Here is an 18877-nt window from a genome sequence, read left to right as displayed (position 1 = left end):
AATTTGACCGCATATGTATACATAGATATGTATTTATTTATTGCAGTTTTAAATATGCATATAAATAAATTTAAACTACATTTCGACTGCATAAGCATAAGCTTTTTTCGATCTTTTACTGTGAAAATGAAATTTATGAATTTTATATTTTCCTCAATTTTCACTTTTATCTATTAATTTCTATTTTTCTAGCTATATTTATTTATGCAGTTATTATTTCAGCCGCACAAAGTGTTATTGGCACAACAAAGCTCGGGAAAAAATGTGTGAACAAAAATATTTTGAAAAATACATACATACATACATATATATATTGAAAATTTAAAACCACATAATATTGAAACTGTTATTAAAGTTTAAAGGCAAAGAATTCGGTGTATTGTAACTATTAAGATAAGCTTACAAATTTTCTGCATTTATTTAAATTCGTTAAATTTTTGTTCGGTTTTGGAAATTTTCCTTTTATTATTATTTTTTATTTTATGTTCGTTCTAGGGCGCTGCAAATTAATTGAGAGATTTTTAAGGTATGCTTAATAAAGGTAAATTTGATATTAACAATAATTATGAGTTGATAATTAAATTTCAAAATTATTTCTTAGTTCAGTATATTTACTTAAATATTGTTATTCATAATAACAGCTTTAACCTTATAATTTAGCTTACTACTAAAAAGAAATATGGGACCAAAGAAAAGCCACAATAGATTTATTCCTCAAAAAATGTACTTACAGTATGCAAAATCATTACAATCGTACACTATTCAAAGTACAAAATAGATTAATGTTACGTAAAAATTAAAATTTGGTTGGATAACCTTTTGTTTTAAAACAGAATCTGAGCGTCGTGACATCGATTTCACCAATCTTTTTGGTAAGTTTTGGACATATTTTTTCCCATTCTTTGTGTAAAGCTACAATAGTTTAAGGTCCTGAAGATTTCTAATGCCATAATTTTTTAATGAATTTTTCAACGTAGACCATAAGTTCTCAATTGGGCTTTTGTCAGCGCTCTGAGGAAGCGTTTTCAAGTATTTTGGACAGTTATATAATATCCAAAGCCTTGTATCTAATGCCGTATTTTTAGGGTCCTGCTGAAATATGAAGCGACTTCCCAAACCCAATTTTTCAACATTTTGGTGTAGATTTCGTTTTAGTATGTCTGTGTACTTCTTAGCATCACAGATGATACGCCGTGTTTAAATGTGGAATAAGGTTTTGTTTATACAAACTAGTTTTTGCCTCCCTCCATATTTTTACTCTTCCATCGGATATCTTCAAGTTGAATTTTTATTCATCACTGAAAACCACCCTTTTCCAGAAACGATACTTCTTATTTTTATACGTTATACTATATGTATAATTATATTATACGCCTTCTTCGATTGATTGCATTGATAAATTGTTTTCTTCGCGCGTCTCTGCTCCGAAATCCGAATTTTTTTATTTCGTACAGTTTGTGCTGTTAAACTTATACCAAAGTTTGAATTCAAAAGAGCAGAAAGATTCACCGCACTAATAGTCACATCTTTTCTTATCTCTCGTAGAATAAAAGATTGTTGGCGCCTATTTAAAATGCATCTGTTTTGCTTTATGACCTTTCTATTAATTCTTCCACTTTCTTTGTATATTATATTTTAATAATAGATTGAATAGTGGAGCAGCTCCGTCTCATAATTTTTCCGATTTCTCGAAGAGATTTGCCATCTTTATATAAATTTATAACTAAATTTCTCATATCATTTTTTATATTTGTTCATTCACTTAATTTCCGTCCGGTTTGTTAAGCTTTTCACTTTTTTCACACAAAATAAAGCACACTTCAAGAAATAGAGCAAACACAAGCAACTTCTTAACGGGAGTTCCGAAATTTCGAAGTACCGGTATATTCCCAGCTTTATTGTTGGGAAATGCCATGCTGTACGAATACGAATTTTGCTTAGAAATGATTGCCATTAATTAGCAATTACGTTTTAAATTAAAAAAAATTTAGGCAATCAGAGAAGTACTTCTAATATAAAATATTAACAATATATATATTATAATATTATAATAATATAATTATTAACAGAAATTTAAGTAAATCTTTCAATTAAGTGTAGAAGGAGTGGTGATAATATAGAAAAATGAGTGGTGTACGAATATGGATTTTGCACACTGTATGTATTGTTTACCTGCATACTGAAGACTCCACGAAGTCGTCAAAGTACTAAATTCGAACTATTTTAAAACTGATTCGAAAATGCATGACTTTGTAATGTTATTTTCGGGCATTGTATAACTGCAAAAGAAATATCTGATCTCCTTGGTTGATCAAAGGTCCAATTAGCCTTTTTGTAACACATAAACGTTGCACGGTTTAATGAAGACCATCAATAGTCTATTCGGAAGTTAAACTTAGAATATCCTGGGAACCAAGAACTTGGTTAAAGGCTTTCGCCCAAGTATTGAAGAATTGAATCTAAGCAACGATGAAGGTAACCTCAATTTATCTTGTTGTTACTGAAGTCTGATATATGTTAGAAATAATCTTGCCGGTCAGAGCTAAAGCGAAAAAGCGGTATTTAAACAAATTCGAGGCCGACAATTTTACACAGCAATCAAAAGGGGAAATTCTCTGATAAATTTAAAATTAAAATGCTTGACAAATTCCGAAAAAAATTTAGTATGGCAGAACATTTGCCACTGTGTCTTTAACGGTCAGCATTTTATAGGCTATGGAATAATAATCAGGAAACGTCTTTGCCTTTAATTGATCTTCATAAGGATCCAATACTCTTTTGGCTTGATCTTGAGACATGTCATAACGGAAAAACCGCTTTAAAGTCGTACCGAGGCAATAGAGTCTTGTTCCTAAAGAGGTGAACCCTCCGAATTACCCAGAGCTCGGGCCAATTGATATTTACTGGGCCATTACTAAAGCGAAACTGTTAAAGACGGAACATACAGTAAAAAATGAAAGGCAATTTAGGAATAAGTGGCGAAACGTCAATAAAGACTTCAAAAAGGATTCTGTGCAAGCGCTTATGAATGATGTTAAGTCTAAATAACGATTATTCGCTTATATATGTAAAAGTATTCTGAATATGTGACCTGGTCTACGAAAAGGGAGCTAACGTGCGAAAACTAGTTTTTCTATCACGTGAAAAAGCATCTCATCTTCCATCCGAATCAACTAAAAAGTAAAAATTGATTTTTTGACACCTAAGCCCCCTCCCCCTTTCCGTAGACCAGATCACACATTATATCTTGAATTCTTATAAATCTACATATGAACTATTATATAAAGTGTATAAATATTTCTGAAATTAAATACTAAACATCAGTTTTATAACGTTATACGTTCGACCAATTTTTTTCGTGCACATACTTTATTTCCAAGAAAATGTTTTCCGCCACTTAAAAATCTAAACTTAGTATTAGCCCTGTCATCTCTATAGAAATATAATCTCGTTTAGACTGAAATGATTTCGCAAGCTATGGCACATAATATCCATAATATTTTGCCAGCTCATTTAATTTCTTATTTATTTTCCTTTCTGTGTACGAGTTTTCATTGGCGATAACGATAGCGACGTGGCGTATCGATTGCTGTGACTTGCTTACATCAGCGTAAACACAGCCATTTAATATGTAATAAATAAATAATATTATAGGATGGTTTCAAGTTCACAGCGCTCACTGTGCCTGCTTGTCTCCGGTATGTATCAAATCAGACACCCACACATTATTTGAGGCGTGTCGGTGCGTTTGCAAAATCTTCTGCTTCTTTATTTGTTGTTTACTTGACTGTTTGAACGCCGAGTGGCTGAGATAATCCGTAAAAAATCAGCTTAAACATCCAGTTAGATGAAATCGTTCCCGATCTTAACGGAGATTTTGGTATTGCTCAACGAAAATATGATTCGTTGTCCACTTAGGCATGGAAATTTTTAAATCAGAGTTGTAGATGTATGTGCATATACATATATATATACATATACATATACATATATGTATATATACATATATATATACATATACATATACATATATGTATATATACATATATATATACATATACATATACATATATGTATATATACATATATATATACATATACATATACATATATGTATGTAGGAATACTTTTGCGTCGTAGAAATTGCTCTTTTTATGAATGTGAATTAAAATGTTCATACATATATATGTATATTGAAAAACGATTGTTATAACAAAATAAGTTTATGTGGTAGTTAATGAATGGATTAATATAAGGAAAATATGTTTACACTAAATAACCTATTAGTCTGCTTTTAAAATAGCCGTAAAACGCAAGGTTGTTGTGCCAAAATTTATGTATGTATGTGCGGCACGGTAAATATGTATGTATGTATACATAAAACTAGAATGAACCCGAACTTTTACCAGGCTTTGAAATGCCAACTTGCTAGAAATTTGTAGAGGTTTGTAGAATTATACAATACAATATAAATACCACTTTGTTTAATATGAAAAACTTTCAAGTCGAATTAAGATTACCCAATAAGGTAATATACCTATTATGAATATCGTTATTTTAATGTTGAATAGTATGATACAAATGTTTTTTCCGGAGATTTTAGAGTTGCCTTGTAAAATCTACGACAATTTCTTGGAGATACTTTGTGAAATTATAAAGTTTTCGATACAAGAATTTGATTTTTGTCGGTCAGTTTTAATTACATCTATATTTCACAGTGAACCGAGACCAGTGGTTTCAAAACATACGCAGTTTCCTGGGGAGAAAAAGATAATATGCCGTTTTCAGTATATAAAACGTAATGAAATAATTAATAATTAAAACTCAGATGTTTTCTTAATTAAAAATTATGATGGTCATGAAGCTCTAAACTGTACCAATAGGTCAAATGATTTTTGTATCGAAAAGCAACCCAAAAAAGAATAAACTTCAAGAACTTTGCACTAAATTTTTAATTTTTTTTTTATTAATAATATATAATAATATAATTATAGTTCCACTTTATTAACGGTAATTTACCCAAAATAATACTTGAAATGTGGTAAGATTAAAAGCGTTTGAATGGTACATATAAGCCTCTACTTATAACAATGCTCATGGTGCCCTCATGTATTGAACACATAGACTGCGACAAGCAGCGTTTGTCAAAAATTAAAATACACACGTTCTTGGGGGAACAGTTATTTCGATGACAGCACGACTTCACGACAGTAGGCTTAAAGTGGTCGCTGTCGTTACATTACAACCATTCCTAATTGCATTGACACTAATATGTGAAATGTAAAATTATTAAATGCTCTACCAAGTCTTATTTTGACATAGTTCAGCGAAWTAAAAGACAGCGGCTACGCTGGCTAGGTCATGTTGTCCRRATGGACRAAAACACTCCAGCTCTGAAAGTATTCGACGCAGTACCCGCCGGGGGAAGCAGAGGAAGAGGAAGACCTCCACTCCGTTGGAAGGACCAAGTGGAGAAGGACCTGGCTTCACTTGGAATATCTAATTGGCGCCACGTAGCGAAAAGAAGAAACGACTAGCGCGCTGTTGTTAACTCGGCTATAATCGCGTAAGCGGTGTCTACGCCAATCAAGAAGAAGCATAAAATAGATCTAAAATATCAAATGTAATAAAATTTAATCATTTTAGAAAAAAATTTCGCTTTAAATAAAAAAATTAAATTTCAATTTGTGTTCAACGCTTCATTACTATTTTTGTATCGAATGTTCGTTTTTCTTATGATTACATATGTATGCATAGTAAGAAATTATTATCCACACAGTTTCTGTATGTATGTATGTATGTGCATATGTACGAATGTAAATTTCCACATAACGTATTTTAATATGTGTATGCATGTGTGAGTAATTAGTATTTATTTCACAGACTTTGGTGGAAATATGATCGCTTTACAAAGCAGCGCAGAAAATCAACTCAAAGCTGCAAACAAAAAAATGCCGCCGTTTCTTTTTATTGCTATGATATTACCTATGCAAACATGCATTCATACTAATATATTATGTATGTATGTAAGTAGTGTATATCTTTACAAATTTGTTTAGTGCGCATAAATATATTATTCTGTACATACCAACATACCTATGTTTAGTGTATATCCAATGGATTTTATGCAAAAGTCAATCAACTGCTGGCAATAAATTTTCGCTTTCTCTCCAACAGACTTTACTGCTTCATCGATTTTCATGTTGTCATTACACAGTCACAAATATGCAAACATATCTGCTTATATACTTACATACATGCATACATAGATATATGTAAATAAGTATGTATGTATGTATGTACTATATTTTCTTTTTTACGCGCGAAATTGAATTTTCGTATTTTTTCCTTCGGTTTTCCTTATTCAATTACATGTGTTGTTTCGCTAAGAAACCGCACGTCACTTTGTTGGTCTCATAATTTTAATACTCTTGCAACACGTTGCTACAATTTTGTTCACCTAAAACTAAGAGAGATATGTAGATATAGGGTATAGGATATGACGAGACGAAGTCCGGTTGACTGTCTGTCTGTCAAAAATTTCCGTCCGTACAACTTGACACATACATTCCTCTGATTCTTTCCTTTCTTGTGTACAAATCAATAGGCAGTTAATATAACGGGATCGAAAAGTTTTCTTTAGAAGCCAAAAAATGTCCACCGCATATATCAGTCAATAAGTGAGTTATGTTAATAAGATTTTTGGGAGTGTGCGTATCTTATAACGGTAGATATGTATTTGTATTTAGAATGCTTAAATCGGGTGAAAGCTCGACCAGACCCCATATGACTAACAGACATTATGTACCAGCAGGTATTTCCGTGGCTTTAAGCCTTGCAAGTTACAAGAGTATAAAATGTTCGGTTGTACCCGAACTTAGCGCTTCCTTACTTATTTCTTTTTTATTATTGTTTCTGCTTTCTTGCCTATTATTGCCGCACACAGTCAGTTCCGCTAAAAGCGATTATTGTGATTTTATTGCATAAAAAGTAAATAAATCCGTCAGTGAACCCATGCGGTGTAAAGTATCCTACTGTTCAATGAACCGCCAAACGCCACACGATGCGCACAATAATGCCCCAACCTCCCCCTGCCACTGTGTCAGGCCACAAGCCGCATTGGTCTGTACGAAGAAGCAGCTATTGCAACTGACGATGCCACATACTTACATATGTATGTGTGTATCTAGCTCGTAGCAGCAGTTATCGATACCGATTGATGACGAACAAGCAAAATTAAATATGCTTATATGTATATATATGCGCGCAGATGCGATAAATAAATATTGAAATTGAAATCGGAGAGTATTTCAATTAAGTGAGTGTTGTAAATGGAAGCAAAAAAGCAAATGATTTGCGTGCAAAAAAATCATAAACAAGCATACATACATATATAAGCAACATAGATATGTATATGTATAAGTATACATAGTTAATACAGTTATATAGCCCCGCCAGCTCAAATTTTAGTCCGCCTTTGTTTATATATGGTTGTGTGGGTGTGTATTGGGGAACACTTCAATAGCTGATTTATTTGCCTAGCAACGCAGCTGTGTTGTTGTAATTCTTCCATGAGTTTCTAATGTTCACACCAATTTTTTTGCTTCATGCAATTTCGCGGTTTTTCACATACATACATATCTCGCACACACATTACAAAGAAAAACATAAAGCTCGCTGCCACCATCAAAGCTGATGTGCCGTGTACCGTTGTTTATTTACACTTAAATGTAATGGAATTTAAAAGTAAGCAACAACAAGCGCGGAAACCAATACCAGTTCTAGGGAAACGAAAAGGAAAAATACCGTTATTTATTTGTGTATGTGTGTAAGTACATATCAGCGCTTATTGGGCTACTTAGTAGCACCGTTATTGTTTGGCAAATCAAATTTACATGAGGATTGGTGTGGGTATTGACTCAGTCGTTTACCTGTAAACGCATTTGTTTGCATTAAGAGCTGCTGTTTTGAAATCTGTGTGTGTTCGGCATTTGATTTTTCAATTTCAATTTGCTTGTTAATGTAAACAAAGTGGTGGAATATTTGTAACGCTGTTAGTAGCAGTTATTACACAATGGACACAAAAACGCAATTTAAAGTTGGGTAATAAAGCATTTTAGCGGTCGTAATACACTGGGTTATGTACAAACATATTATATGTACGTATGTAGTTTAAAAGTAGGCTATGAAAAAATTCTGAAAAATTAATTTTAACTAAGGGCGGATGCTGTTAAGAAACATACCATACTAGGCGCTGTAACCACTGAAAGTAAAATACCCTGCAATTCTGGTGGTGGCGTTTGGCATGCGGCCGAGAGTTAGCACTATACTGACCCTATGGTAAATGAACGCCGAACCAATTACTAACTACATGGGTACTTACTTGACTGATACTATTGTAAGGGAACGGTAGAGAAAAAATGTAAACACACAAAATTAAAACAGTTTAGATGAGCAGCTAATATCACACCGTTAGACTCTTCCCTTGGGGGTACGTAAAGTCTAAAGTATGTACATATGTATGTAAGTATATGCGGACAATATCGCTTCGATTCAGGCCTTGGAACAAAACATCATGCTCGTTATTCCCTAGTTACCAGCCAAAATACTTGAACGAATAATATAAAATTGGACTGAACGGTTAGACCATCTCAGACGTAGCAAAAACAGTTGGAAGAGATAATCTTCAGAAAAGAAATGCAAAAGAACGCTCTTTCGAATGTTAATAAACATTTCCCACACATTAAATTTCAAGTTTCTGTGTTTTTCTTTAAAAAAAGTAAGGAACCTCGAAATGGATTAGCCTTTATAACGCATCGAACTGCATTGCCCAAGCGCAGCTGTGTTTGCAGATTGACGAAATTTTTGGCAGCATTTAATTGAGACGTGGGAACAAGAACAAGTGCTATTTTATATATATATAAATATACAATATTCTAAAATTATAACAATCGATTTACTTATGTCCATATAAACAATAAGTGAAAGCAATATGTCGAACAGCCCAGACAGGAGACAGTTGCATAGCTGAATTTTTTTAACCCCGGTGAGTTAAAAAAAAATTTAAAATAGTTTAAAAAAAATTAAGAAATCTCTTGACTTTTAAATGAAGAAGCCATCTGCAAGTGCGGGGATACTATCGAGTTTCTCGTGAAGATGATTTTCAAACTTAAAGAGAGTGGGAAAAGAATGCGAGAAGGGCGTGTTAAAAAAGAAAACTACAATAACCTCCTATTGACACTGCAAAGAGCCGTTATGCAATGTGGAAATGAAGGGAAACATATTTAGAGAGCGAAATAGATTGAGCAAATAAACTAGAGGAATTGGTGTGTGCGGAATTTTAACTAAAAGTAATGCAGGAAGTTAGTGGCACTATGCAATGCATTTAGAAGATCGCTGAAATTGTTATATCACCCTCAATAACAACTGTGGTAATACGAGTATATGTATGTACATATGTAGTTATTAGTATATAGGAAAGATCCTATGTTCATATATTATCAAACTGTAATGGTGTATATGCTACTGACATGGTAAGCAAACAAGCAAGAAAGTTTAAATGAAATTAGAACAGAGATAAGCATTAGAAAAGCTTTTTCTAGCAAAGTTTTTGAAAACTCTACCAGAAGAAATAAGTTATACAGAGACAAGCCACTGCTAAATATTTATAAAAATCCTGGTTTGTAATTTATAAGTATGGCAACTCTAGGCGTAGTTCAACAAGCCTCGTTTTGTTTTAATTTCGACTATTTTCTCCAACTCTGGCCCACAGGGAATATCTTAAAAGTTAAAAATAGCGACCAGTTGAGAAAAATATTACATTTGGCAAAAAAAAAAAATTGTTTTCCTTTAAAGTGCTACAATCTTTTAAGCCTGCCCCTAACATTCACAGCTAACTTCTTCAACCTAAACTTCGAATCTAGGCTGCTAAACTCTTACAACCATGTATACATATGTATGTATATGAATATTCTTATGTACCAGGTTTCGCTGATCACCCTGGATGTGAAAAATGCATTCAACTCTGCTAAATGGAAAAATATACTCGAAGCACTATATGGAATACGCGCCCCTCAGTACCTCATAAATATCGTTATGAGTTATTTTAAAAATAGAAAGCTGATCTACGACACCACCGAAGTCATCAAGAGCTACACTATTACAAGCGGAGTACCACAAGTTTCTGTTCTAGGCGCTCTCTTATGGAATCTAGTTTATGATGGGGTGATAAGAATTCCACAGCTTAAAAACGTTAAGCTTATCGCATACGCGGACGACCTTATAGTGGTAGCAGTAGGTAAACACCATGATGACCTACAAAATAAATGTAATGAATGCATAAACGGTTGGTTTTCTTCCAAGAGTTTGGAACTGGCTGAGCACAAAACAGAGGTATTGCTCATAAGCACCAGGAAAATTAAAGACAAAATAACTCTCACTATAGGAGAGTGCGTGATTATTTAACAACTGCAGCTTAAGTACTTATGTGTAATATTGGACTCCAAGCTGAAATTCAAGCAGCACTTGTCAAACATAGCAAATAAAGCAAATAAGACTTATAAAGCCTTATCAAGAATGATGGCAGCTCCAGTATGGATACAGGCACTAAACATAAAAGCATATACCAAAGCAATAAGTGCAGTGCATAGACTCACAGCAATAAGAGTAACAAGTGCTTTCCGAACTATTTCCAGCGAAGCATCTGAAGTACTAGCTAGTATGCCGCCCATAGACATCCAGGCTGACGAGCTCACGAGATTATATGAGCTATAAGCGCTAATTACAGAAATCCAAAAGAGAGAAGAGAGAAATAAGAACATAACTATATGGCAGCAACGGTGGCAAACCTCAACTAAAGGACGGTGCACCCACAGACTTATACCTGACATCCATACGTGGATAAGTAGACGACATGGATTTCCACCTGACCCAAATATTAAGCGGGCATGGGTGCTTCAGAGGCTACCTATGCAAATTTCAAAATGACGTCAGTCCGTATTGTTCGATGTGTGCGGAGTCCATAGAAGACTCTGAACACGTGTTTTTCCATTATTCTCGGTTTCGAAACATAAGGGAAAAGTTAGAAACTGCACTAGGTGGTAGCATAACGGTGGAAAAATTAACTGCATTTACATATGTGCCAGTCCTCTGACAAGTAGATAGCTGCTCGTGAAGCGGCTACTTCCATCATGACTACATTAAGACAGTTACAGCAGAGTAGGCGTCAGTCCGTCTGTGTTATAGAGGAGACGTAATATATTATGTCTTGTCGCTCCCATGAAGTAATACCTTATCTGGTGGTTCCGTGGGAGGTGTTTCTTACTGAATGGCACTGTGCAAAGAAATACTTTAACTGGAACAAAAAATTTCTAATTTCAAAAAATAACAGATTGATCATACCAACTCATATGTAATCGTATCGGGTTGGAATTGTTTATTTATGTTTCCTCAACGAATCATACAAAGCCCCGTCAAGTCAGTTCTCAGACCTCATAGTTAACGGTTAGTATAAATATTTCTAGAGAGTTTATCAACTTAACTCGTATACATACATATATCATATAATATACCACATGTCATAAGCAAATACATATGTATATACATATATGTATAGTATATCTATCAAAGCTCTCACTTAAGCGCTTCTTCAAGAGCGACAACCATCAGCAACAAAAGCCAGCCAAGAATCATGGAATTTAGCTAGTATGCGCAAAATCATGTGGCATGCGACGTCATAGTTTTGCGTGCGAGTTTAACCTTAACAAAGAGTATTCTTGTGTGCGTGCGCCAAAACAAACATTGTGGTTTAAGTGTTTTTCGTTTGAAATTGCACTGGTCAGTGACAGTTATTCTTTGTTGCATGGCAATGAAATGAGCAGAGCAATGCCAGCAAAAAACAGAGAGCAGGAAGTTCAAACAGTTGCAATGAAATCAGGCACTTGAGCTCGTGTTCCCGGCGCGCTTGATTGCCTGAGAGACAGTAGCAATCGTCTGTAGCAGAACGCGCTCGGTGCTTTCTCGAAATGAATATGTGCATATGTATGTATGTATGTATGTGTGTAGAAGGAACTGGTTAACTGTAGTGGCGGATGCTGATTGGAATTTTATACTTCATAATACAATATTGATGGGACGCGACAATTAATTGAAGAGATGCAGCCAATTAAGTGAAGTATGTACTTCCGAGTATGAAAGCGATTCTAAAGCAGAGTGGAAATTTAATATAATTTCTATAAGACCAAAACTTTTTAGGGGATGGGGATTGGTGGTGGTGCTCTTTGTAAAACTACAGATTTTTAAGCAGCTCTAATAGTTATCAATAATTCTTCAAAACTTGGGTTGGAACTGATTTTGATAGTTTTTTAGATACTTATTAAAATTCTCAGCATATTTTTGATGGAATACAAACTCTTGGTTAGAAGTTTCTAACTTGACTTTGAAAGCTTTCATAATTAATTTTTTATAAAAGTATTAAATTTTGGCTATAATTAAGTTTTGATTGAATTACTGCTTAACTCAATTAATGGCCTTTGGTATTTAAAACTTTATAACTATAGGCTTTCTTGATATTTTGCTATTCTTTTATAACAAATCAAAAACCCCCAAACATATACTTCTATATAAATTAAGTGAAAGCTTTTAAGAAAATATTACTAAAAAAAAAACTAATTTAAAAAAATTGTTAAAAAAAATGTATCTCAACTTATGTTATAATTTATATTTATAATTGTGAAGGCATTTTATTTTATCAATAATTGTAATTGCATTCTTAATGAAAGCTTTTACGTTTAGCAATAAAATAAAATAAATTAATGTGAATTTCTAAACAGGACAGAACAGTTTTGCAACCGAAGTATTGATTAAAGCTTTAAACAGAAAATATTTTAAAAATTACATATAATATTTTCAAATAACAATTTTTTTTTTGTAGTTATACTTATTTGTATTCAGCAAACCGTGAGAAATTTGAAATTTTTGCTAAAAGTAAAAACTTTCATATGATAAATTATTTTAAAAATTTGACTTTGAGTAAAAACTTCAAAAAATTCTTGTTTTATTTATTTCAAAATACTTCCTAAAGGTTTATTGTTTTTTGAAAGTTTCGAAGCCTTCACTCGATACTCAAATTTTCAAAAACTCAGATTTTGGTGAGCTAATGAATGAATGCTTTCATACGTTCAATATGCTTTAAAGTTTATCAAATGAATACTTATTCTAATTTTCATATGGTTTTAATCCATCGAGGCAAGGATTTTTCGAGGCCTTACATTTTAAGCTACTTTTGACTAAAAGCTCTGAAATAACAGATTCTGAAACTTTTCGGTTTTAAATTAGTGGAAGCTTCGTAAAGCTTTCCTATATTAAAAATATTTTAAAGCCTTCGAGACCAGTATTTCTAACGATTGTTTTTAATTTAGAATATTTCGAAGCTGTGATATGGTTTCCTTCCAAATTGTCAGCTTTGTAGTGTTCAAGCCATTAGGATTAATAAAGGCTTTAATTTTGTATTTGATAATTATTAGTGTGAAAGCTTTTGCGACGAATACCTGTAGGAAATATTATATTTATAATAAATAAAAACATTTTTTTTTTAATATACTAAGCTTTTTTGTTGTATTATTTGTTTATTAACCAAATTATAGAAACCAAAAGCTTTCACTCTTTTCAATATAAGGGGGAAAAAAATACGATTCTAACCTTAATAAAAATCAAATTAAGCGTAACCAACAAAGAAACATTAGAGTAATAAATTTGAATATGAAAGTGAATTGATGAGTTATTGCTTACCGAACAAAAGGCAGACAAGCCATGAAGTTATAAGTGCTTCACTGCTCAAGCGCTCAATGAGTACCTGCAAAACAATAAAAATCATAAATGAGAGTACAAAAAAAATCGAAGCTGTAATAATAAAAAAGCGCTTGTAGGCAAGAAATAAAAGTTAAGGCAAATAACCAGAAAAAACAAAAGTGTGTAAGCAGCTCGAACAAAATGTGTCGACAAAGAAAGCCAGGAAATAAATGCTTAATGACATGAGAAATGCAAAGAAAAATGAGAAAATGTAACATAAAACCGCAAAGTTGGCGATTGAATGGCGAACTTGAATTTCAACAAGTTCGCGCCTCGAAAATTATGCTCCAGTGTAATTCACTCGATATTTTTTCCGCCATATTCAGCGCGAGTGCAAAGTTTAATTTCGTGTATTTTTTCTTTTCATATTTATTGTTATTTTTTGCTTTTGTTTTTAACTGCAGTTTATCTTAATTTTTTTTGGTTTTAATATGATTTCTTTCGGGTTTGCTTCATAAATCCAACAAGTGCACAGCTGAGTTGAACGAGAAAATAAACTGCACGCTGTGCGGCAGAGTAGACAGTTAGGTACGTAGCGTGCAACACACAATTTTTATACTCTGGCTACATGTTCCTACAAAGTGTAATAGTTTTGTTTAGCTAATGGTTGTATGTATCACCTAAAAATAATGGATGTATGACCAGACAAGTTGAAATCCGGGTGATTGTTCGTCCGCCTGTTCGTACGTAAGAGCAAGCTGTAACTTGAGTAAAAATTCCTTGGCAAAAAAAAAAGAATTACAAGTTCGTAGATGGGCGTAATCGGACACTCAAAAACGCCATTAACCGAACACCCATAAAGTGCCATAACTAAGCACTACATTAAGATATAGAACTGTATTTGGTACAGGTGATCGCAAGGGGAACCTGCGCACAAAAAAATTAAAAAGTTTAATATACATATCTCCTAAAGTAATACGCTTAGCGCAAATATTATAAGAACTTCTACCGACAGTATGACATTAGATTACAACACCGTTCACTCCCCATAAAAAAGTGCTGTTAAAAACTAGTAAAAGCTGGACAAATAAATAACTTAAAATTAAATTTCATCCCTGAAGACATTATGAGAGAGTTTTGAAGGAGCAGGAGTCAAAATTGAACGATGAACGTGGCACCGCCAATATTTCTGTGAAAACCCATATATCAGGACCTACTCGACAGATATTGACCATATTTGGCAAATAATGTTATCTTGACATTTATATGTTACAATGTGAAAATCAGCGAAATAGGGCTGCACCCACGCCCCTTTCTAATATAACAGAATTTTAAATTCCATTTTATCATATCACTTTTGAGTATACTTATGAGCAATTACTTTATATGTCAGGATAAAACTTTACACGCAACGTGCCTTTGAGGTGCACCACCTTATGACTAACAACTGCCCAAATCTCACCAAAACTATTCAAGCCTCTTTGCACTGAATATGTGGACTTTTAGTTAATCAATGTATGGGATATGCTACTAACATTTGGAGAGAAACCTTTCAGTATAGCTGTTTGTTTAAAATTGTTTGAATCGGGTCAATGTTTTCATTAGCCCCATATCCCTAATAAAGATATTATCGAACATTCAGTTGAAAACTCAGCCTAGATCCCATATAACTAACAAGCCTATTGTACCTGAAGTTATTTCTCTGGCTTTAACTGCAAGAGTATGATATATTCGATTACACCCGAATTTAGTCCTTCCTTACTTGTACATTTTTTTTCATATTTTTTGTCGAACTTGTTTTCGAAGCTGTGAAATGATGCAAATGCATAAGACAGAGAAACTTCATTGGATAAAACCGCAACAGTAAAAACATAACAGCAACAATAATAAAAAATCATAAAGCAGCAGTAAAGTTGTGTACTTCCGTGTGGAAGAGACGTGAGGTGGGCATGTTGAGGTTAGAAACACAAACAATAAGAAATTGCCTCAAATTGGTAGAAAGTAGCACGCGGGTGTGTTGATTTGAGGTTTTGTAGCTCACTTCCCATCTGGCTGGTGCTGCCATTCGCGTAATTTGTGGTAGGCCGTTAAGTGGCGACTACGCGCTACAGTGGCAAGTGCAACTACCCACTTACTTCTCGGCATATACAGGGAACCAATAAAGTTTACATACATCTAGTTCTAATAAATTACGACACGTTTTTTTTTTCAAAATATTTTTTTTACACAAATAAAAAAAATTAATGCTAAAGCTTAAAATTCGCCTAATTCATATCAAAAAAGTTTAAGTCATTGGTGTACTTAAACTTTTTTGATATAATTCAAAAGTAATTACAATAGTTTTAGCAGTTTTTGGCCTACATTTTGTTGCTGTTATTGTCCCTAGATGTCGACGCATGCACCCCAATCGATTTCTAGTATTATTTCCGGACTAAGTCAATGATTCAGTTTTTTGCCTTATTTTGATGAAATTCGAAGTTTTCGAACACAGTTTTCCACAAAATTCCAGATATTTTGATTAGGTTTACTGTCAAATGATTGCGGGACCCAGCAAGTACAAGATACAATGTGTATTTTGGGTCGGTATCCTGTTGGAAATTGATTTTGCTGCTATTAACAGCCGATTTAAGCACACCTAAAATTTAAATTATTTTGTTAAAATCATCAGAAACATGTATTAATCCATTTTTGAAATATACTCAAAAAAATAAATTTCCAAACAGTAGAGGACGTGTTGAATAGTGCTGGCTTTCATAGACGAATCGCACGTCGTAAGTCATACATAAGTAAGATTAATAAAAAAAAACAGTTCGGCGTTTGCTAAACAATATTTAGACAATCCGTGTTGGATTTGCGAAAACATTGTGTTCACCGACGAATCAAAATTTAATAAATTTGGTTCGAAAAGATCACGAAAAGTGTGGAGAATTGATTCCTCTCCTTCTCAAAAAAAAAAAAAAAAAAAATATATATATATATTGCTAACGGTACAGCACTGTGGCGGTAATGTTATAGTTTGGAGGACATTTGAACTTTAATAGTAAAAAATATGAACAAACACATTTTAACAAAGTAATTTAAATTTTAAGTATGCTTCAATCAGCTGTTAATTTTATTAAAAGTTATTAATTTTAAAATTAAACATTAATTTTCTTTATTTGTATAAAAAACATATTTAGTTACATATGTTATATTTAATGTTAAATATACATACATATTTTGAAATGAATAGAAAAAAAAACCACAAAATTTAATTATTTTAAAACAAATAAACGTGTCGTAATTTAGTAGAACTAGGTGTATTTAGACTTCATTGGTTCACTGTAAGTATATAGTCAAAATGTTCTTTCAAGCTTTACTCATATGAGGCTAAATATGAATTTTTTTGCAACTAAAAAAAAACTTGTAGCTGTGATTGCAATAAAATGATAATATTGCATATTGTATATACTATATGTACAGTGAAAATTGAGCTTGAAGACTGTTGGAGGCATTTTAACGTATTACAAACATTTATGCTATAGAAATGAAGAAGAGTTACCAAAAATAAACCGATGATTGCACATTGGTGTTGCGAAGAGCAACCTAAAATGAAAGGTCTGCCTTAAGAGGCCGCTTTTGTTTACGGCTGCAGCTTAAATTCTGCCTTATTTCTCAAGATGAGGCTTATAATTTAAAATAAATAATCGGTATATTCAAGTCTGAGACGTTGACTTACTTTTCGGTCAAGTTCTTCTCATTTCAAAACCCATACTTTATAACCTATTTAAACGGGAGTCGTACTGCTACACATATATTCCCTATCTGTTGCTAGTTATTAAGATAAAGGAAATTGACCTTCATGGAACACGTTTCTGATTTGATGTTATTTTGAAAAGTTAGCCGAAGTCCGTTTTATAAACGCCAGTAGATATCTTAAATGTTTTAGGCGGTAACGCTTTGGCTACTGAAGTCATAGTTCCTGAGAATAATGAACAATTTTAGATGGAACTAAATGAAAACTTTCACTTTAAAAACTATTTCATTCCGAAAATTATTCTTGCTTGCGTGGGATTAAACATATTACACTGCTATTTGCATTCTCTCCATGAAATGAATTTATTTAACGTTGCAGTTTAATAAAAGTTAATAATTTAATTAGTTTTTTGTTTTTGGAATTTTAAAATTTTAAAATTTTGAAGCTCTACTCAGACCAAATAAATATCTGATTCCAGAAGTACCAACATTTCTTTTCAGGTAGCCTAAAACTGGATTTTCTTTCGGTTAGTTTTCATTTGATTATAGTAGTAAAAAGTAGAGAGAAGGGTATACATTTTGTTTTTGTCAATCTCTCATTAAGTTACCGGTACATTTTAAGGTACTAAAATAAGTGATATAGATTCAGAAAGGTTTTATCCTTATCATGAGGCAGGCTTTATTGTAAAGTTGTGTAAAGTGCACCAGCCAATAATTTTCAGTTTCTAACACCAACAATTAAATTTTAAGAATTATATCCTATATATTTTTATTTTTCTTTATTACTTAAACATATTTATTGCTTTAAATTTTAAACAAATAAAATCTCCAATTTCCCAATTATTTCTGATTCATGAAATCTTTTTCATCCACAAATTTTTAATAAATCATAAGTAATTTATTCAATCACTTAGAAATGCCATATAGGCTTTAAATTATATTTGCCTTAAATATTTATGCGCTTACTAGCAAATTCAACACTAACGGCTCAATTCCATTAGCGATACCTTGTTGAACAATTACATTTTCACATATTAAATTATTTATATAAAATACATTTTCTTTTAATTTTGTTGTTGTTTATTTTTGCACACAACACAAATTCAACTCATTTTACAAATTCGTTTTTATATGTCTCCACAGGCAAGTACATGGAAAGTAAATAAATAAAAACCGAAATCTCGATCCGCCGCAAAGCTTCATTCTATTTCCTTGCATTTTTTATGAGTTGGAATTCTCAAAGCGAAAGGTCGCTGGCAAAGCACGAGTTTTTCAGGCTTTCGCCCATTTCAATTGTCATACAATTTTGGCGAGCGACAAAAAATATTGAGAGCAGCAAGCAAAGAGATCTTTA

General features: G+C 32.7%; 1 protein-coding gene across 12 annotated transcripts in view; it reads right to left on the bottom strand.

Annotated features, from left to right (window-relative positions):
- LOC108972734 (insulin-like growth factor-binding protein complex acid labile subunit) overlaps positions 1 to 18877 on the bottom strand; it is a 168807-nt gene that overhangs the window by 49262 nt on the left and 100668 nt on the right. For all 12 annotated transcript variants that reach the window (XM_018939478.1, XM_018939481.1, XM_018939477.1 and 9 more), the window contains one exon: positions 13789 to 13852. The gene's annotated coding sequence lies outside the window, so the exon portion shown is untranslated. The remainder of the gene's footprint in view (positions 1 to 13788; positions 13853 to 18877) is intronic.

This window comes from Bactrocera latifrons, unplaced genomic scaffold, assembly GCF_001853355.1.
Source record: "Bactrocera latifrons isolate USDA-ARS-PBARC rearing strain unplaced genomic scaffold, ASM185335v1 scaffold_42, whole genome shotgun sequence".
Classification (NCBI taxonomy): Eukaryota; Metazoa; Arthropoda; class Insecta; order Diptera; family Tephritidae; genus Bactrocera; species Bactrocera latifrons.
This window is presented reverse-complemented; position numbering and strand designations above follow the sequence as displayed.